A 22,228-nucleotide genomic window follows, 5' to 3' on the forward strand; every position below is an offset into this window, starting at 1 on the left:
ACAGAGTGCCACCAAGTTCACAAGTGTACAAGAGAACTGGTGTGATGGTGGTGTGAAGGCAGGATTTGCTATAAATACAGTTGGCAGCCCAGGAACCTGCTGCAGTATGATAGTTGCTGCGAACATACCAAGGGTTTTATCAGCTACACAAGGTTAAGCCGAAGAAGGGCTATGTAATGGCTTCCAGGAATGTCTATGAAATAGGATGCAGTGCTTGCTACGTGCCTCGATCTGAATGTGACTGTATCTGACACCCTCTGCTTACAGACTTTCCAGGAGCAAATATCCTAGGCATGCAAACAGCAAGATCTTCTTCCTGCCTGAGATGGGATTTTTTTTCTTAATTGGTTAATGCCAATTGCCTGTGCTTCCTGATAAGCTAAATAATTGCAGTTCGGATCATCTTCGTGGAAATTTCCATATGCCCCTTGTGGAGAAGCCAATAACCAGCTGTCAAGCAATGAACTTCAGCCCAAACACCCAAGGAGGATGGCTGCTAAATGGGTGTGAAGGGAGCAATGACTCCACAACCACATCTAGTTCCTACCCCCATGTGACAGGAGAGTTGTGGGGTTGCACGACTGCACTGTGGGATCATGTTGCTGTCAGGTGGATGTCGCAGTGGTGCGAAAAATTCCCAGATAAAAATGTAGGAACTGCTGCTGGACTGCTCGTAGGTTCAGCCCAGATGAGGAGAGAGAGGATGCCTTTGTCATTGGTTCCCATCTTTTTTTCAACAGAGAAGTAGAATGAAGTGCTGTGATTAGCAGTGGTGAGTTAGTAGTATTTCTTGGTGGCCAGCAGTCTGCAAGAGTGGTCTTGCCTCCTCTAGCACCAGCAGAATTGTCAAAAGTGATAGCTGGATGAGCCTGGCTCTCATCATTTACCAGTTGTGGACCAACACATTTATTGCAGCTTTGCTCTTTCTTCTCTTGAAGTAAGCTAGTATCTTCTATGTCCCTTACGCTGCTCTAGGAGTGCAGAGATGGTGTCTTTGGAGTATTTAGAGTAGAAGTTTACAGTTATCTAATCTGCACTAATATCATTCAGGATATATTGAGGAATGTAGAGATTTGTTTTGTTATTATTTTATTAAAAGTGCATTTTTTGGTAACGGGGATTCTTAGCCAATAATCAAATAAGAGAAGCTGCAGATCATTAGGAAAACAATAAAGGATCAGACTAATGACTCTTAGGGCCTCATTTGCTCTCCAGTTAATTAAACAGACAACACAGATGCTGCTGCTGTTAATAATATCATTCAATTACTGTGCAGCTAAGTATTATGGTCCCTAGGAAACCATTACCCAGTGCTGATTGAGAAGGGGAACTGTGAAGGGCTACTTAGGGGACAATAAACCATGTCTCTGTTGAAAAGGGGTCTGAAAGCAGTGTTTACTGAAAACACTAGGTGCTCTAACACAAGGAAGGGCAAGGTTGTTTGAAGTGATGGAAGAACTGGAGAGCAAATCCAAAAAGCTGTGCTCCTCCCCAAGGTATGCAAGCGAAGGTCAGAAAAGCTGGGCAGGGGTCAGTGGGAGATAATTTTGTGAAGACGGATCTGGGGAGGAAGTCTCTTTGTTTGTGGAAAGATTAAAAGGGAATTGGAATTGGAAATGAGTGTGTCTCGATACCCCAGTGTATACTAAGCATCTCTCTTTGGGGGACAGGGGATTTCAAAAAAGCCTCATTGAGCAGTGCAGGTAATAGATTCCCTTGCCTAATATTTCCACTACTCTGGTTTGCGGGTGAGTGTAAAATCCAGAACTAACAGTGCAGGATTGCATTTCATCCCTTGGGACTACATCAGATTTGTCTTTCTTGTTCGAGAACTGCAGCAACAGGGACTATTGAGCTGGAGGAGCACAGCAGATAGCAGTCCCAGGAGGCTCCTGCTGCTTCTCTGCAGACTCATGGCCCGAACTCTCTTCCATTGACAACTCAGAAGTGCAATGCGCGAATGTGTGAGAGGGGAGGGGATATGACAGCTTATGAAAGGAAACATTCTTCCAGAGTCCTCATGCCTTCTTCATGGCCTTTTTCAGGAGTTGGACTCTATGATCCCTATGGGTGCCTTTCTACTCGGGATGTTCTATGATTCTATGATTTTCCTCTATTCTATTCTATGATTTTATGTTCTGTGATTCTATTTTATGATTTTCCTCTACACCTGTCTGTTCAGTATCCCTCTTTTCCCCCACAATAGCTAAAGGATACTCCTTTTCTTTTTTTTTTTCTTTCTCATTTTCTCTCATTCACTTGTGCAAAAGGAACTTTTATAGTATTTATCTGTATTGTGGTAGCAGCTGGAGACCCTGACAGGATGCAAGGGAACTTATATTCTGTGATACTCAAGCTGGGAGGTGACAACAGTCTGGGGTTAATCATCAGTGTGGCCAGTACTTTCAGTTGTTCTTTGGTCCCCTGGAAGTGCCTTGGGTAATGAACATAATGGCTTAAGTACTATGAAGAAATGTGTTGGAAAATGCCTGCCAGTAACTCTGTGAAAGAGAACTATTCCTGAGTGGATGCACTGACATTTTGAGCACAAATGCAATGAGTTTGCTTCTCTATCAGGCTATGTCTTTGTGGATGCTGAGGGTAAGTGAGCAAATATGGTGGGTTTGGGGTGGCAGTACTCCATCCATAAGGAGGTATGATAGTGTGAGGAGCTGCATTACAACTGGTTTTGTTAGTTGCTGGAGAATCTGCCACTGGCAACGTAGAAAAAAACAGGTTGCACTTTGTCCACAAAAGGTGAAAAAGATGTTTTTGCATGAGTTTGTATATTTTAATAATGCTTCAATCCCAAACTAGTAAAAAGGGAATACTATTCACTTCTATGGGATGCTCTGGAAAAGTGGTCAGTTTTCTTTAAATGAGAATTAAAAAAAAAAGAAAAAAGTTTATTTTTTTATCCAGACTTGCAGGTATTTACTCATGTTTTGTTTTGTTTTTTTAATTTAATATAAAAGGAGACTATAATATACTATGCTGAAGTCATTTTCAAAGGCTTTAATCTCACATACAGCTGTGCCTTCACTGACTTGGTGTCTGAGCACCTTAGATATAGACCACAAATATTGTTCTGTGCCCTGAGTCTTGCAGTTTGATTGACATCTCTAAGATCTCCAGCTATGTCCTGGGTATAGACTTGGGAATACCCTGAGATCTGAGATCTGGGCACGCACCACCATCTCACCAAGCCTGCAGCTGGAAGGGAGCCATGAAGGACTAAGGCCAACCCAGATCTCATGGTGCTGTCACAGGGTGGACCTGTGGCTGTATGTAGGAAGAATCTTGTACTGGGACCATCCAGGTCCCATGTCTTCAGCATCTCCAGCTCTATGTGCCACCTCTTTCTTGCGAATAGGAGAGCGTCTCATCAGCTAGACTATGCCAATGGCCAAGGAAATTCCAAGACTGAATCTATCAGAATATTGCACTGTGGCAAACACAGGCAGTGAAAAATTTAAAGAGGAGAACACCATGAAGTAGTAACAAAGGAAATTTGGACCCAATTCTGCACTTAAGCACCTTAAACTGGGAATAAATGCAATCAGTAGAATTAAATGCATGGAGGAAGAACAGCCCAGCTTCTTGTTATGGCTGCTGTTATGAAAAGAGATTTATTGTGAATGAAATCACTCTCTGGGATGCCTTGGAGTAAGCAAAAAATCTCTCATTTTTGTACAGTTTGTCTCTGCTGGCTCTGACCTGTTGAAGGACAGCTCTGGATCTCCTTTGAGATCCAGGGCAGGACTGGGACATGCTGCTATGTCTGCCTGTTCACTTGGAATGCACTCAGAGATTAAAATGTTTATAGCAGATCATTTACAGACTAGGGGATGAAAGGTTGGAGAGAAACCCTGGATAAAGGGGTCTATGGGTTCTGGGCAAGACTTGTAAGGAATGGTTGTGGTCCCTTGGTTTGCTCAGCCCAGAGCAGAGGAGCTGAGGGAAGGCCTGATGGCGGCTGCAGCTCCTCACAGAGGAGGGCAGCGCTGAGCTCTGCTCTGTGTGACAGCGACAGGGCTGAGGGAACGGCATGGAGCTGCGTCAGGGGAGGGGAAGCTGGGGGTTAGGGAAAGGGTCTGCACCAGAGGGCAGTGGGCATGGAACAGCTGCACAGGGCAGTGGGCACGGCCCCGAGCTGCTGGAGTTCAAGGAGTGTTTGGACAGTGGTTTGAATTTTGAGTTGGTCCTACGTGAAGCCTTGACAGTCCTTGTGGGTCCCTTCCAACTCAGGATGGTCTATGATTCTATGATTTTCCTTTCATTCAGCTCTTTGTTAGTCTTCAGGCTGTGTCTTGCAGCAGGAAGGTCTTGCCTCTTATATTGTCAGGGGTATCTGGAGACAACCTTCCCAGTGCTCGCTGTAGTTTTTGGTGGTATGAGCCACAGACTCCTCTTTGGCTGTGGGTGTGTTTGTGATTCACTAGCTGTCATCTCTCATCGCTGGTATCCCACTTCTATCCAAGAAATGAACATATTAGCTAAGAGGAGCCCTACCTGAAGGAGCTCCATGTGTTCCTGCAGGGATGGGACCTCTCTCCAGCTCAGCTTTAGCTTCAGAATCCACCAGAATCCAGCCCTGTGCCTGCAGCCTGCTGTGATCCATGGATAGCTGCCCCTGCGTCATCTTCTCCTTCCTCTGACGTTTGTTTGCTTATCCATTGTCATGCTGAAGTCTTGTCCTGCTCATAAGCTTCCATACAGAAGCGTCTCTTTAACCACAAAACACATCCATTAGCACTTTCTGGGCCAGTTATCTTCCTTTCCACACAAAATGTTGGCATTTCTTATTTAATCCGTTAGCATTGCTCATTTTCATTAGGGATTCTGCATGTGGAGCATGCTAATTATCTCGCTGGAATGCAATAAGGAAATGCCTGCAGTTTCTTTTTTTTTTTTTTTTAAACGAGAATTCTGATATGAGGTTATTCAGTTCCTACATTTGAGGCACTGGGGAGCTGTTCAGGAGTTGTTACCTGTTCTCTACCCCAGTTACCAATCTCTGTTTTGTCTGGGTATCAAGTAATCTCCTTTTTGCTGAAAACCAGAGCTCTTTCCTTTTGCTCTAGGTGCCTTACTTCCTTACACATCCCAAACCCCTTCTCTATTTCCTTCAGTGTTAGACAGTTCTCATTCCTTCATATAGCAATTTAGCAGATACGTATTTGTTGATTTGTCATTTTCCCATTCTATTTAAATGCCTCTGTCAATTATTCTCTTGCAACAAGTCCTGCAAACTTGCGATACATGGCAAGATTTATTGCAATAAGTAATTATTGTAATCTAGTCCTAGTATTCTTTGTGCACTTGTCATGGAGAAACTTCATGTCCTCTTTTCATCATCCTTGCTCTGTTTGTACCAATTGACTCACTCGCTAATCCCTTTATATTTTCATTAAGGATTGGGTACCTGCTCTTACTTATATTGTAATATGTAATTTAAATAGAACTGGTCAATACTTGATCAAGCACTTTTCCATAGTGTCCTCACTGTTCATCTCAACCAAGTCTAAAACAGAATTGCATCTTGCAAACTGATACTATTTCAGGGGGGAAAAATCTGTTTCCTTTTCTTTCAGGCAAGATAGAGCCTAAGCATTGCTATCTACAATAATTCTCCACTTGCAGTCTAGAAAATTGCCAAATGACACATTTCCCAGCATTATGTATCTTTCTAATAATTTCCCGGAGATTTCTTATCTTGTACAGATCCAACAGCATAGATCCGCGACAGCTTCTCAGAAAATAAGTTGTATTCAGATGTATCCTATTATAACCATGAGATTTTAAAAAATCCTTACAAGTGATCGTGTTATTCAACTGCAGCTCTACTGCAGTAGCTTTTATTTCTCCTCCGATGATGTCCCCCAGTACTGTGCTCTTTTCAGAATGTTGATCATGTCATGTTGCTGTTAACAGAGAAATGACTTACTTCAAATCCAGCACCAGCAGTTCTAGTCCTTCCAAACAGTGTGTATCCATCATTTTCCACAAACTTTTCCTTGTCTTTTCCTTCTCACTTTCTCTACCTCTTTCTTCATGTGTTCTATTTACACCTCTTCTCTCTGCCCATTTCCACATTTTTTCCCTATCTTTTCCCATTTCACTCTGCTCTTTTTCTTTCTCTCTTTCCTCTCTCGCTGTGAAATAATTCCCATGTCCTTATAAATCCATTTGCACTTGTCTCTGTGCTTTAAGTTTGCCTCCAAAAGACTTGCAGGGAACCAAACGTAAAAGCATTTAATATGTTCTTAGTCCATAAATTGTGGAGCACACTCAAATACAGTGAATCTGTCTTTGCTGATGTCCTGGCACATCAATGAGAATTAAACAATTGAGGTCACTGCCGTTTGAGGCTTGCATGCATGCTGGATTACTCCAAGCCCCTGCACTTGTTACTTCTGTCAGCCGTGTTTGACTGTTTTGCTCATGTTCCTTAATCTTGCTGATTTTTACACCAAATTGTCATTGCTAGAAGTGGAGGAGGGAGTGGATGTGTCCAGTCTGAGAAATGGAGGAAAATGTGTAGAAGAGGAGAAATTATGACGAGGAAATGAGAAGAGGGTGGAAGGTATTGTGAGTGGGGAAGGGAAAACAGGTATGGCCGGAGATAGGGTGAGAATGCTCATTTGGGCATCTGTCAGCTGCTGCCATATTTCTGAGTGCTGTACTACATTTCTGGGTGTCAGGGAAGGGAAGAAAAGAGGGCACAAAATGAAGAGGATCATGAATATGAAGGGGAAGGTCCTGGAAAGGGACTGAGAGCTGTAAAATGTAGAGTAGAAGGGAGAGGGGAAGTGGAGCACCTCTGAACTCTGCACACTTCTTTATAGCAAGAAGGTGCCATTCCCTTCTTTGGTCCCATTCAGTTTGTGGGGGATGCCAGTACTGTCCAGGCAAGCCCTTAGTGCTCTCTCTCTGCATTGGAAATGCCAGTAACAGCAAAACAACAGGATCAGAGCCGGTGACCTGCTATAGCTAAAAACTGAAACAAAAAGAAAAAAATTATATGCATAAAGAAAAGAAAATGAAGCAATGATGGGTTGGGCAATTAAGCTAAAAGCATTTGAGAGTGTAATCCAGCTCTCTCTATCAATAATTCAGGAGTCCGAGATCAGTCTAATTGATTGAACACCTTCCACAGTAGTCAGCCACTAATAAGACAAATGAAATGTCTTTTTTATTGTCAAATCTCCATTTCACATTCAAGCAGGCAAAGTCCTGCAGGGCTTTTCATTTGAGGAGGTTGGGTATTTTTTTCTCTTGATGGAGATAAATAGAGGGCCAGCATCTGTTTTTAAGCAGCCATAAATTAAACTGATCTGCCCCTGAGTTTTGATCCTTTGGCTGTGGGTGGGTGGAGAGCTGTGCAGAACAGGAATCTCATGTAAAACTTGTGTAGGTCATCACAGCTTGAACCAAGTTCCCAAAGGACATGCTATCACTCTGTAATTATTTGAATGCCAGGATTTTTGGCCTTGACAAACTTCAGGAGTCTACAGATCTTACTCTAAAACAGCATCTTGTCTCTCCTTTCCTCTAAAGGACAACTGCAGTAGGATCCTTGGTTTCCTAGTAGTGGTACTTATGCTTGTCTTTTTGCATTGGAATAGATATGGGGACCAGGCAGATGTTAAAATTTTCCAATTCACAATGAACAAAACATGTTGCAGGTTGTATAAAAACTGTTGGGTTGAATTGTTTTACGGTTTGAAACCTTATTTCAAAATCATGTCAAACGCAGTGATCTGGGGGACCTGTGTGATGAGAAAATAGGGCATGCTTAGCAAATGTGCGTATTTTTTTCCATTGAATCGTACGCAGGGTAGAGGGATGAAATCACTCCAGCAGGATGGAGCTTGTGGATGCCAGCTCCAGAGCACTATCCACTGAGAATCAAAAGCTGATTTGGAGAAGAGGTGAAGCTTGGGTTGTGATCCATATATATACAGATTCATGTTCAAATGATGAAAATCTAAGTGAGCAAGGCTTCATTAAACCCAGACTCCTACCAGCTACTCTACCATTCTGCTATGTGCATAGAGGTTTGGGAATTGGATTTTTAGCTGACGTAAATCACAGTAGCTCCTCTGGGGCAGTCTGCTGACTTATCTGAGCTGGGGGTCCAGCCCTGAGGTGAGAGAGCGGCTCTTATTATGATGCGTGTGTGTGTGTTTAATTAGGAAAGACTGCAAGCTGTGTGCATTGCTCTAGTGTCCCCATGGAGCTAACCTTTTTGCTGGAGTGGTAGATGTTGCCTTCTAAGCAAACCCAAAGTCTGGGGATCTGAAAGTGACATTCCTCTGCATTTCATTTGCTATTGCTGCATGAGTTTCCCAGCAGTTTGTTAGGGAGGCAAGAAAGGAGGAATATGCCTAAGAGCGGCTTCATTTTGCCTGTATTACCTCTGAAATGCTATATAATGTGTTCAAACACTTGAACTAACTGAGACGTGGTTGTTTTACTTCCTAATCTAATAACTTCATGATATCTGTCTCCTCTTAGCTTTGCTCTAGCTTGACTGTGCAAATGGCATTTAATTGGGTTCTTATGAAAACTAAAGGCCAGAAGCTTTGCCAAGGATGGCTAATTTTATAATGGATCATGCCAGAATTAATCCTGTCTGCAAAGATAAGGCCGATGGTTTATAATTGGCAATTATGGTCATAGAACAATTGTTGTATAGATTGGTTATAGGCTGTGAAGTTCTCTTAACTATTGTGAATTGCCTAAGGAGGCAGGTATAGTCAAGAAAAGAAGATAAAGAAGATGAGAATGAGAGAGGAACATGGGCAACAGAGGGGAAGAGTACAAAAACAAATGAAAACCAGTAGAAGAAAAGCAAAGAGAATGACGTGAGACAGATTCATGTGGAGCAGGAGAAGAAGAGGAATGGATACCATCAACAAGAAGGGAGAGGTTATGGAGAAGCAGGAGAAAGAAAATAGTGGAAGAAAAAGGGCAGCAAATATGGGAGTATCTGAGATGCTGTGCAGTCATAGATGATTTTGTTTTAATTTGAATAAAGACAGCTTAATTGTCTTCAGGCTGCTTTCCACCTAGTTGCCTAGTAAGAGAATCAACTGTTAGCGATCAGATATGCTGATGCTTACTGGAGTCTTCCCCTGGAGACACGTTTTTTTCAGGCTGAGAGCTGGCCCTCAGCAAAGACAAATAAAACATTGCTAAATTTGAAATTCTGCCTCTGCAACACAGTCAGGAAGTCAGGAGGTCTTCAGTACTCAGGAACAACTTCAGCCTCAGTGGCATCAGCTCATCAACCTGCTTCGGGTTTTGCAAAGCAAATTAGACCCAGCAACAAGTGAGGTAGCAAGTCTGAAAATGCATCTGATATAACAGCAACCAACCAAGCAAATAAAGAATAGCTATTGATTATGTGTATTGATTTCAGGAAATGTGCAGATGGAGAATGAACTCTGACTTCACAAAACTGTGCTCAGATCCTTACCGAGGGTCTGGTCTGTATTCTTCATGATCAGATCCTCTTGCTGTCTTGTATCCCCATTTGAAAAGTGTGGATGGTTGCTTCCGATATGGGAGAATTTTGAAGAGTCAGGGATCATCTTGTGTTATTCTGGTTGTTGACAGTCACTACCACTCTGGTTCTCAGGTATAAGAGTTGTTCAAATGTTGGCTATGTCTGCTCAGAAAAATCATGTGGAGTATTTTGTCAGTTCAATTTATTGGGATACATTATGTGGAGGAGTTCAGGGATTAAATGAAAGAAGGAACTCAAAGAGTTATGGTACTAGAATAATACAGTAACATACTGTTTGCAACCCAGCAAAAGAGAAGTGGTGAAGGGTGGGGTATGAAGAAGTTTATGGAAGTGGCTTTGCATTTCTTCCCACTCATTTTGACTGTTCCTCTTGGCTGGGAGCAGAAAACTGAAGTGATGGATTGCTCTGATTATGCTTAGTCAGGTGCATTAAATGGTGTCTCAGTCTGCTGCCTCCTGCAATCTTGCTGCTCAATGTGCTTATCGGGGCTGACATGGAAAAGGTAGATGTCTGTAAACAATAAAGAAATAAAAGGGGAGGTGAAAGATCTTAGACTGGTCTCAGCAAAGGAATTTCCCGAGAACTGGAAATGTGTGGAAGAGGTTTAACTGAGCCACTTTCAGAATAACTAACTGGGACATGCCTGTCAGCTTCAAGACCATCCTTCTTTTCATAGGGTGTTCACTGGAGAGACTGACTTGCAATTAATGCAGTGTTTCTTCTTAGCATCCATTTAATGCTAGCATATTAGCTCAAACACTTGCCTTTAGTTAAACCATAGTCTTGTGTGCATTTGAGTTACGGTGATGTGAGCTCGTGGTCGCCAAGAATTACTCAGTTTTCATCAGTGTGAGACAAATTAAGTTCTCATGGATTTTTAGTATTGAGATCCAAAGGCTGATAGGCTCAAGATTCAGCACTTTATTTCAAATTAAATGCAAGTTCTATCTCCAAGATATGTCTAAAATGGTATGAAATACTATTCTAAAATTGTATGGAATACTATTCAAAGTCTGCACAAATGGAGCATTGGATTTCTGTTCTTCTGTATCTAAATTTGGGTTGTTGATGTACAAAAAATTGTATTGAAGCTGAAAAGACACAAACTGCTATGAAAATGAAACTGTATAATGCAAAGATTAGCAGGGACTGGTTTATTCATCCTAGAGGGAAAAAAAGGCTGTTGGGGTATATCTGCTATTAGTCTGTGAATAGAGAAGACACACTGGGGGCTTTGTTTTTTATGTGAACAATCCACGAACAAATTTGGTTTTAGAATAGAGAAATTTTTAGCTGTAACAGCAATGAATTTAGGGGCAGCCTTACAGCTTGGTTTGTGGAGTCAGACGTCTTTGCTGAGTTGGAGCTCCACCTGTTGAGGAAGGAGGTTTTCATTGTATATGAAGACAAGTTCTGGATTTACTATCTCTCAGTGTCCAGTTTCTAGTACGCTTGACTGCTCTTAGACATTTTCAGCTGGCTGGGACAAAATGCCATGGGAAGAGGCTCTGGTTTCATCTTGATGCAGAAAAGTATTGGCAGTGTACACTCCTGGCATGTGCTAGCTTAGTTGAGACAAATGGTGCTATTAGTAAAAAAAAAAAAAAAAAAAGAGTGTGGTGAGGTGACTTCTTATGAAAGTGCCAGCCTAGAGAGTTAGACAGGTATAACTGCAGCAGTGTTACTGCGATTCCAGAAAATCTTCTTGTAGACAAACCCAAAAATATTGCAAAACTTTGACCTTCACGTTTTAGCTCAGCTATTCTGTCTTCAAAGTGCAAAGATAAATTTAACTCTGAGGTAGTACTGGCTCAGTGGAGAACTGAATAGGACAGTCGAGTTGGGAAATATATTTTCATAAACTTTTTTTTTATGATATGAAAAAGTGCTTTGTCAAAAATAATTTAATTTCTTTTCTCACAGAAGTATTGTGGTTGAATTGTTTCAATTTTTCAAAGTCCACTGTGAGAATACACTTAAAATTTGTAAAGGAAAATTTAGACATCTCTTTTTACTTGTATTCCCAAATATAAATCTGTTTTGGGAATAAAAACAAAAAATCTGAAATCTTACATTGGTGAGAGTGAGCTTAATCCAAAGATTTGAACAAAATGTTTTTCTTTTTTTCATTAAAAAAACCCCAAACGTGTATCTCTTGGATGAAATCTGTCTATAAATTCAATTGAATCACTGCTCGATCTGTATGTGATGTGATGTAATGGGGGAATTTATGATCAACTTCACTTGCTTTGGCTGTCAGTTCACTGAAGTCAGGTTTCAGCTAATAAAGCTGCTAGAAAATTAGTGTCTGTGGGGAAAATAGCCTTGGCCAAAAATGCAGCCAGCCAGATTCAGAATACGTGTTTGAGAGCTCCTTGTTCAGAGAAGGGTGCAACAAATGCTATAACTGATATGAAATCTGTAATGGCAGAGACCTAGAAGCAGGGAAGCTTGTGTCCATTTTACTAATTCCTTACAGTGGTCACAAGCAAAGGGTCAGAGCAAAGAAGGAGGAGAAATTGGTGCTTCCACCAAGCTAAACTGCCAGGACGCACACTACAGTGCTTTTGCATCTGTATAATTATGTCCAGATCAGAGTTCATATAATATTATCTGTGTTACTAAAAGTAGTTCTCTTAAATGATTTATTGACATGGTTATCTAGTGGGGACCAAAGCTGAGCACAGTGGGAATCTTTAGTTGCCCCTTTACATGGTGGAAGCCCTGCTTTCTCTAGCAGCAGACAGACTGCTCAAAATATTATGTACCTATTAGTATTTTTGTGAAGATTTTTTCTCTGGTATGGGAACAATCTGCAATAAACATGTCAAAGGATAAAAACAGATAAGCAAGCAAATTCATGGCACGTTGTCTGTGCTCTTCCGAATCTCTTCATTGCGCAGAGGGAGTCGTGGAGGCAAAATGCAGTTGCTTGAGTGAAATCACAGCTGAACAGCTTCACTGAAAGCCACTTGCATCTTTCAGCAGCTCTGACAGCTATGGATGTCATTAATTTGCAAATAGAGCTGCGTGGACTGCTACGGATAATGACATCACAGGTACTGGGAAGGTGATTACTACAGCAGGAATGATTTGTGCCTGATGTTTTGAGCCACTCTGCTATGTGCTGGCCTTTGGTAACATTTATTTAGTGGGGTTTTATGCTGAGATCCCGCTTCCAAAGCCCTGGCAATGTCAATTTCAGAGAGGTCTCAGGCAAGCCTGAAAGGCTTAATCCCATGAAGGCTTAGAGTTGGTGTGCTTTTAGTTTGAAAAGAAAACAAAGTGAGATCAGAAATTTCCTATATCCTGTTTTCTGTCATCAGAACAAAATGAAGGAAGAAGAAACATAGTCATTTTTGGTTTCTTGTTAAGGCACAAGCCTCTGTGATTCTTCCTTAGGTATTTCTTCCTAATCCCCTGGAGTGCTGGTTGCATCATCTTGCCAGCCCTGCCAGTGGAGAGTGCTTTCTGTCTCCCCTTCTGGAGAGTTCCAGATCATTGCCAATAAACTGGGAGCAACCAAAACAACTGAGGAAAAAAAGTTAGAATTGCTGAAGAAAGCCATTTATAGCAGAGATTGAGGAAAAATAATACTTACAGCAATAATGTGCAGTTTGGAATGTGAAGAGATCATTATGTCATAGTGATGACCAGTCTTTCAAGCCCAAAGAGGGTATTTAGAAATTCGGGGAATTGATAATCATGCTACCTGCACTGCACATAACTCTAGCATAAAGCTCCTGAAAGTTTGTGGAGAACAGAAGGGATCTCAAAAGTTATAGAGTAAAAATAACCACATAAGGAGTTGCTTGTAAAGCAACATTCAAAACCTGAATCTAATCTGTTTTCTTCCCTGCTGCAAGACCAAAACAACTGTTTATAGCTAATATTGACTAAAGGACGAAGCTGTTACTGTTTCCAAGAAGCATAAAGGAGTGAATAATGATGTGAAGAAATGGGGTGTGTTGGAATGAGGGCAATAGAAGAACACTGATAAAAGGCAGTGTAGAAATATACAGGCTGTGTATAAAAAAAGTCATAATAGCTGGATTTCTTAGATGAGGGAATAATTTCCTAAGGGAGAGAGCAGAAACCCTGTTATTTCAATCATTTAAACAAAACTGGACAAAGCCCTGGAGAACATATTGTAGGGAACAATCATATGCTGGCCCCTGGGAATGCATAACATGACCTGGTAAGTCTTTTCCTAGTTGTTGCTACAATTCTCTTCAGATTGAGATCTTGTTCTGGGCATGATTTGTCTTGGGACTATATGTGATGTGAGCCTCAGGTCAATCCTCAAGACTGTTTCAAAGAACAAAATGGAGATGTGGAGAATAGGCATACAGGAGCAATCAGAAACAGAGAGCACAAGTTGAGCAGGAAAACATTGACTCAGAAATGCTGCAAGGCTATGTGCACTCACGTATCTCAGTGCCAAAGAGATACAGAACACATTGGTCCAGATACAAAAGTTTTATGCCCAACTGGTGACACGCAAGCTCCAGAGAACCTGATCATTTGGTACTTACCACAAAGCTCCTGACGTATAAAACTAGAATCACTGTCAACCATCCTGTCATTGGAGTTGGAGGCTTGTTTGGCTTGTCATCATGAGAATCCAGCTTGCTGGCTGACATGTCTTTCTAGGCCTCTGTGATGCACACTTGTTCTCCTCCTGGTCTGTCTAGCTGCAGATTGTGTACTGCTGTTGATTTCTTCAGAAAAGTGGCCAGGCTCAGCCACAGTCCAAAGAACTGTTGAGCCGGAAATCCAGAACAGAGTGTATGTTGGTTTCAGAAAGTGCTGGAGAAAGGTATACCAGAAACATGGCCCAAATCACTGCCAAATCAGTGCCAATGTACTCATGGAGCTGGAGAAGAACATCATTTCTCTTCCTAGTCTCTTTTTTGAGACAGAAGAAATTGTAGTAATGTTGTCATGTCTGGACAAAATGAACTGGCAAGTGTTGGCATCCCCTATTTCCTGTGTGGTTCACCAGGTGGCAGTTACCTTACATGCTCTGACTTCTTATCCAAAAGAATTGACAGTGATTGCAGTTATTTTTTGTGTAGGCAGTTAAAGTAGACACTGTTCAAGTTCAACAAGAAGAGGCTTCAGATAGTGAGATCTTCTGCATCTACAGCATATTGATAAGCAGGAAGATTGATTGTGATTGATTGAAAATATCCAATTTCCTTCATTTACTGGTCTTTTTTAGTGAATCCATTTATAATATAAATTTTAAACACACTCAAAGAAGGAAAAGTTTTACATGCAAAAGAAAAATAAGCATACAAAGCCCAAACAAGCACAGAACTCTATTTTTATTTTTTTTTAAGCAACATTTTTCAAGTTTTAGTTTTTCCTGAGCACCGAAACTAGCAAAGCCTGGTTTCATGTGAACTCTACTATAATTCCCCAGTTTTCCTGAACTCTTATCTACATCCTCATCTTTAGGGGCATCACATCACAAGGAATCTTATACAATGATGGAGATATCCTATTCCTCCAGTTTTCTCCCATGCCCCTGCTTCTCATCACATCGTGTAGGACCTCCAGCTCCTGATTCTTTCATGTACATGAACAGAAAAGGAGTTTATCACATTGCAGCTGAGTCTGTGCTATGTATATGTTGTGTTTTTGGCCCATTTAGTGTATTCACAGATCATTCACAGATCAGCCAGATGGCATGCCCAATAGAACAGATTACTATCAAGTTCACATTTTCTTTTAAGTGGTAGAAATAGATAAGTAGCTTCAAAACTACTGGGAAGAAAAATAGAAAAGAAAGAAAAAAAAAAAGAATAAAACCAGAATGATTTAGAAAAACAAAAGTTTCTTGTGTCTTGGTTTAAACTTGTTAGACTGTCCATTCTGGGAGCCTGAGAGGGGGCAAAAGTGGCCAAATCTGTGCTTCCTATTTTGAAGGAGCTCTGAAAAGGGTGGAACTGTGTTCTGTTGTGGGTTGAGGTTAAGGAAGAATATCTTTCCCAGAGTCAACAAAGAAGGACTCTCAGCTGTGGGGAGGGTGGCAAGGCTGGGTCACACAGCTCTGATAGGCACACAAGTGAATGATCAGCACTTCCAACAGATTTTTATCCCCACTGTCCCAGGTGGGCATCCAACAGGGCATAGGAGAGACTGTTCTGTGTACAAGTTGATGGTGGACTCCAGGCAGGGAAAGAGGAGGAATATCCAGTCTAAGCAGTCTGAGGACTTCAGAAACACTGCTCTCCAGCATGTCCCATGGAAGTAACCTGACTGAGAGCCTTACTGGGATTGGGACACATTATTGGCTTTGATCTTCTAAGAATCCAAGATAAATCAGCAGGGTACCTTCTTACAGGTAATAATACTGTACTATGCATCCAAAAGGAGTGTAACAGTACATGACTGCGTTTCACTCAAATAAATTACTGTCTTTGAACCATTATAATTTAAGGTAGTCTAAGAAATATATTGTCTTCCAAGCTGTGCCGCAGAAGCACTACCAAGAAGTTTAGCCATTTTATGGTTTTGGTTCTTGCTCTATCATGGCTACAAGACTTCAGGATTGTGTTCTTGGGCAGTATGGTTTACATATTAGTTTTCCTATGGTTGTGACTTCTAATGATACGTAGTCAGTTAGTACCTGTAAATTCTACCAGCAATTTAGGCAATGAAAAATATTTACCATGCTGATTTTTACTGCAAGAAGGTGTGGAAGAAAAACTGTGGCAAACAATTGCTGTCAGTAATGATTCAGAGCAGAAGGGTCAAGTTCCATAAGAATTCTGTAAGGTGGGAGATGATGTGTGGTGACTGCAGACCACACAAATGGAGGCAGTGAGGATGGGTGGCATGGAAGCTGCCTTTGGATGACTTGGTAATTATTGGTCTTATCAGTCTTTTTCTATGAGCCCTTCAGCTCTCCTGGTGGGCTATCATTTGCTGAGCTTGCTGACCAGCAGAAGTTGTTGTTCTGGGGCAGTTTTTGAGGCTGAGACCTCTGTCTGTCCTGACTGATGGGTCAGAACATGGGTCAGGGTTGGCCACTCACCCATTATAAGAATGGCTTCAGCTTTCCCCGATGTGCCAGTCATTAGATCACACAGCAAAACTATTTCTTCTCATGTCCTTGCTGGGCACTGTCTATGCTTATTTATTAAAAGCTGCCTTGGAATCTGGTTTTTATGAATGCTCTCATTGTTTGATTCCAACATCAGAAAGAAAAGACTTCAGTGCTCATGGGGAGAAGAAAACAAGAGAAGCCAACTGTGTCTTTGGGCATCCAATAGATCTTCTGTAGGGCTTGATGCAATGTAAAGCAGTGCATGTAATTTCCAGCATGGCATGGCCTTACCTGTACAGTTAGGATGTGGTAGCAGTCAGAAGAGAGGTGAAAGGGATTTCAGATCTTACGTTGCACATTGGGTTAGCACATCCTGTCTCCTACTACACAATGTCCATTTCTTTTCAGCACACGGTGTTATCTTCCCAAACTGCTCCCTGTGCCTGTAGAGAGCTGTGTACAGTGCTTTGACCTGACACAGCTGTTTTTTTTTGGGCAGGATGGAAGGGGAAACCCCAACAAAATTAGGAGAGATTATGGAGGTGATATTCTGCAGTGATATTGACTGAAAAGGGAATGAAAGGGAAAGGGGATCCTGCAGATGCTTAAGGGGTAATGTAGCAGGATTAGAGATAGCCCAGACCTGGAAAGAAAGAAGAAGGAGAGTTGCTTACGTGCTAGGAAGTTGGCATTTTTAACACAGCAACTTTTATCCACATACAACAGAACCAGTGATTTCTTCTTGATTTACTTGCAAGAGAATGCTTTTGTCCTATTAAATGAGTTACTGGTGAGTATCAGTTATCAGATGATTTATCTCCCCAATCCATCCTGTACTGTGGAGACAGTTTTGTTTCTTTTCCACATTGAAAGCACAAGCAGCAAATCCAGCAAGAGCCAGACTGTTTTCGGTGGCGGTTTCCCTGGCACAGCTGAACCTTCAAAGTGAGCATATGACATCAGGAAGATGTTTTAATCTGAATTACGCTTGCCCATTGGAGCAATGTTGCCACTATCTTCTTTTCGCTATCTCATGTCCAGAGTTGCTGCCAGCGCGAGTAAGGAAGGTTTGACTCATGGGGATGGAGTAGTTCATTTCTTTCTGGAGACTGTTGTCAAAGGCGACCATGCCCAAATGTCTGTCACGGGGGCGAATGATGTGTAGATAAATGAATGGAGAAATCTACTCCTGAGTGAAAAAAACATCCCTCATGAATAACACAGTGTTGCTTCAAGATTCATTACATCTAAAAGTTGTTGTACGCTGAATGTGAAGTTGAGGCTTGGCCACGCTGCAGCTACACACTCTCCTGAACATAAACTATAAGTAGCTTATCACTGCCACATTTCATTTTTAGTCTTTAACAATGACTGAGATTTTGGTCTGGTACCAGTGCTCATCTAGAGACACATCTGGACAATACTGATTGGCCCAAGTTAAAAGCGTGGTGGAATGATGGGATCTATGCTGATATAACAGTGTGGATAGCCACAGGTTGGTACTGGAATCAACACCTTGTCCCAGTTTAGTTTGCTAGCACTGGAATCACCATGCAGTCTTAGAGGTAGTTACAACATACTAAAAGTATTCAGGAGTTTTCCCAACAATTCTTTATTTTTGTTGTATATTCATTTGTTCTTTGTAGTCTGCATCACTGCAAAAGCACTGTTTATTCAGATGATGTTTGCTCTAGAAGTAAAGTATTATTCAGGAGAAGTTATGTTGGAAGACATGACAGATCTTCTGGGCCTGTCTGTACCCTGCAGCTGAGCATGGTGCAAAGATCACTGATGTAGATCTAAGCAATCTGCTCTATCCACGTGAGACCGTCAGTGCCAGAAATATTTGCTTAGGGCCCGAGTGTAAGATACCAAGGCATGACACTTGTCTTGAGAATGTAAATAAATTCATGAGTGGCACAAAGAAGGTTAAGAATGACTGTCACTGGTCTCTTCCATAGTGGTAGTGGGGATTCAAGTAACAGTGGGAGAGAATTTTAGAATGAAAAAGTGATGGTAATTTTTTTGTCGATGTACAGACCTTCTTGCTGCAGTTGCTGAAAGTTTATACAGGTTGCAGGAGGAATACCCAAACCCATGGGTGAGAAATTCATTATTCATTACTAAAATCAGTGAAACCATATCTGGCTTTGGAAGTCCATGAGCACCTGAAGAAAACTGGGTACTTGAATACTTGGAGGCATAATGTTGCATATAGTCACGCTGTTCTTATACTCTTCCCTGTCCATCTTCTTTTGGTCACTGTTGGATTCAGGGTGGGTGAATCAGCACTGAGTTCTTCTGCATACTGTATTGCACAGTGTCCCTTAGGAAGTGAAAGGAAGCAGTTGGGGTTATCCACCTCACAAGTGAATTGTAATGAAGTGTTTCATTCTGTGTCTCATTTGAAAGCTACCATGGAAAATATAGTTGAAGGAGTGGAGTGGATTTTCCATTGGCTTTCATAGCTATGCTCTTGAAAGCAAGAAAACAGTTTTTATACTGGTGCACTTGGTCTTTAAGAGGTATGGTCGAATAGTACAGAAGGGCTGGAAAAAATTAATGGCAGAAAAGCCATCAACAGAGTACTGATCTGGTGTCAGCCTCCGTGCTCTGACTCTTTGTCTGTCCTGCCTACACCTTCCTGCAGTTCTGCTTGATGCTTGTAGCACAGCTCTTCCGTAACTGGGAGAAGATAGTTTTTGTGATGGATTGGTGCTCCATCCTCCACAACTGGAATGACACTTTGAGACTATATTTCTTCATGCTTAACTGTTCTTCTTCATGCCAAACCAAATGAGTTCTGTCTTGAAAGCCAAACCATCTGAGAGGGATTATAAAAGAGAGACTACTAATGGCTGTTGTTGATCATTCAAATGATATCTCATTGAATAGTAGATGAATCTCCCTGCTGAGGTCATATTTCTGTATTGTGGGACCTCAGCAAACTTGATAGTGTACTCGAGGAGTATAGCTAGTATTAACCTAGCAGTGACCCAGTGACTTTTCTATATAATTTCACTGCTATCCCAGTTTCTTGGCTTATTATGTGATGCACTTGCTATATCTCATATTCAAGGACTTCTGTTTGGTCTTCCTCCTTAGTCACAGAAGAATAAGAAATACCAGTGTTGTGTTTCACCTTGATATTTCTCTTGAAGCCTTGCATTCTTGCATTCGTTGTAGTTCACATGGAGCCATGTCTTTACACTTTGGCAAAGGGCAGTAGCATTTTTGTGGAGGAAGTTATGCTGAACTTAAAGGCTGAAATCTGCTACCAAAGCAGTTTCTTCTGCTTCTGTCTTTCCCTGACACAAGTAAGCTGCAATGCACTGTAGGGAGATATTTGATGTTTTTGTGCCCCTCTTGCTCTTGCAATTACTGACCTTCTCAATTTTCCTAGGGGCACTCTCTGATGTTCAGGCAATGGTGTTTTGTTTTAGGTTTGAGATATACTGAATTTCAGAGAGCATGCACTGACGGAGCTTGCTTTTCAAATATTATTCTTAAATAGAGAGCTTAGTCTTTCTTTCGTGTGTTTGGATTTCTCTCTTTCTAGATTGCTGAAGGCAGTGACTAAGGTGACTATTCCATAAAGCAGCATTACACTAGAGAAATGCATTTTTCTCTGATCCCCTACATATGAAAGTATTTGCAAAATCTAATGCCAACTTCATGACTGAAGTCCTTCCTTTTCTCCAACGTCGTAGTCAAAATATGGTAAAAGGCATGTATCTGATATTGTAGTATTGAGTATGGAATGGGATGAAATAGAAATGCAGATTTCTGGATTTTTGTCTACTTATGTGAACTGGACAGAAATTACAGCTTGCCTGTGTCTGTGCTTTGCTATCTGTGGAACAAGGATATAGTATATTCCTTTCTTAAGAGTACTAAATTTGAGTTAATTACAAAGTCTGTGATAAATCTTAGAAGTTCAACAATGACGTAGTGTGAAAGTATATAATATTAATGTTTTATAATATCTCTAATCTGTCTCTGTGGATATCTCTAGTAAGAGGGATATAGTATATCAATATATAGGATATAGGATATCCTATATATTAGAATAGAATATATAGGAATATAGGATATCAAAAGAAGTCTTTTTTCACCCCAACCCTTTTCTTTAGAACCCAAACTGAAAGCTGTTTCCACCAACTGCCGTCTCTGTAACCATCTGGAAAATAACATTTTCTGAAGCTTTCCTTCTCTTTATCAGCTGTAACTAAAACTATAAAATGAGAAGATGTCCCTGCTTTAATTAACACCCCTGTAGTTCAGAAGCTTAGTAATGAGAGGCAATTATAGCCTTTATTGAGGGACAGTCAGGTGGAACAAATTCAGCATCCATCTATTGAAGACACTTCCCCATACAGGTAATTTGGAAACTGCTTTTTACAGAGAGCAGGCTACCTATCCCATTATAACTGGTGAAACAATTTTTTTGTCACCTGAAAAGAGTTTCCTGTTTTTAATCTATATATTTTGTTTGCAAATTATTTCTTACCTCCCATGCATTTCCCAATAACTAGCAACTGAGCTAAGGAAGTAAGTGTAACTTTTTGGAGGACGTTCTTGCTGGTTCTTTCATTTTATCTCCTTTGTTCTGTTGTTGCTTTTCATTTTGAAGTTTGTCGGCTGTATACCAAGTGTTTCTTTAACCATCCCTGTATGGATATCATGGTAACTGAGGGGTTTCAAGTTATGCTAGATGCCTCTGTGTGGATTTAAATCTTCAGTATCTACAATGCAGGCACCTACGTTGTGATAGTCACTGAAGGTGGAGCTGTGCTTTTGATGAAGATGCCAATGTTGGGGTGTTTCCATGTGGTTGTGAGCCTGTGCAGTAGATACCTAGAATCTTCTGAAGTCATTAGGTGTCTAGTCAGTCTAATGGGGACCTAGAGAATACAGTCAATGGAACAGTCAGTAGTGTCTCCACAGCGTAATGTACAGTAGACAGGTGTTGGAATGGCAGTTAAGTAACTCATCGCTGCCTATTTTTATTAAATCTTCGTTGACTGTAAAAGTACCCTGGACTCTTAGCACACATGTAGATACCTAGATTTATGTATTTTAATCTTCAGCTGAAGTCTGTTGTGTGATTTCAGTTATAATCACTGTAGAGAAATAGGTGTATCCTGAGAATAAGTTAGTGACTTGTTTTAGGCATCTAGATGTAGATGAGAAGTACTGCACTTGAGAAGTATGGATTTCTATTCATTGTCTTTAAGGGAAATCTATATAGTGGTACCCACATGGTCATTGCATACCATGTCTGCAGGATTCCCAGCCATCCTATTTTGGAAGCTTCGGTACTATCACTTGCAATCTTGTGAAATGTAAAGCAGTGTAATGTGAAAAAATCGACATCATTTTGAAACAGAATCCTACGCTTGTTGGATTTAGAATGAGGGTCTAGCTGTGATTTTACTTTCTGGAAAATATGCTGTGAACATTCTCTGTCCCGGATTAGTTTAGCATTGTGGCAAAATAATATTTCCCAGATTGTTTGAAAAAGCTGTAAAACTCTTAAGAGATGCTGGTAAGTTCTTTATTCTTCAGTAACTGAAGGTGGAACAGATATTAAACCCCTAAAATCCTATGGCATTCCAGTTTTCAGAAGTGAATG

At 41.0% G+C, this 22,228-nt stretch overlaps 1 protein-coding gene across 1 annotated transcript in view; it reads left to right on the forward strand.

The window, feature by feature from the left end:
* KCNK9 (potassium two pore domain channel subfamily K member 9) overlaps positions 1-22,228 on the forward strand; it is an 84,379-nt gene that overhangs the window by 56,434 nt on the left and 5,717 nt on the right. The window lies entirely within an intron of this gene.

The sequence above is a fragment of the Lagopus muta genome, chromosome 3 (genome assembly GCF_023343835.1).
Source record: "Lagopus muta isolate bLagMut1 chromosome 3, bLagMut1 primary, whole genome shotgun sequence".
Lineage (NCBI taxonomy): Eukaryota > Metazoa > Chordata > Aves > Galliformes > Phasianidae > Lagopus > Lagopus muta.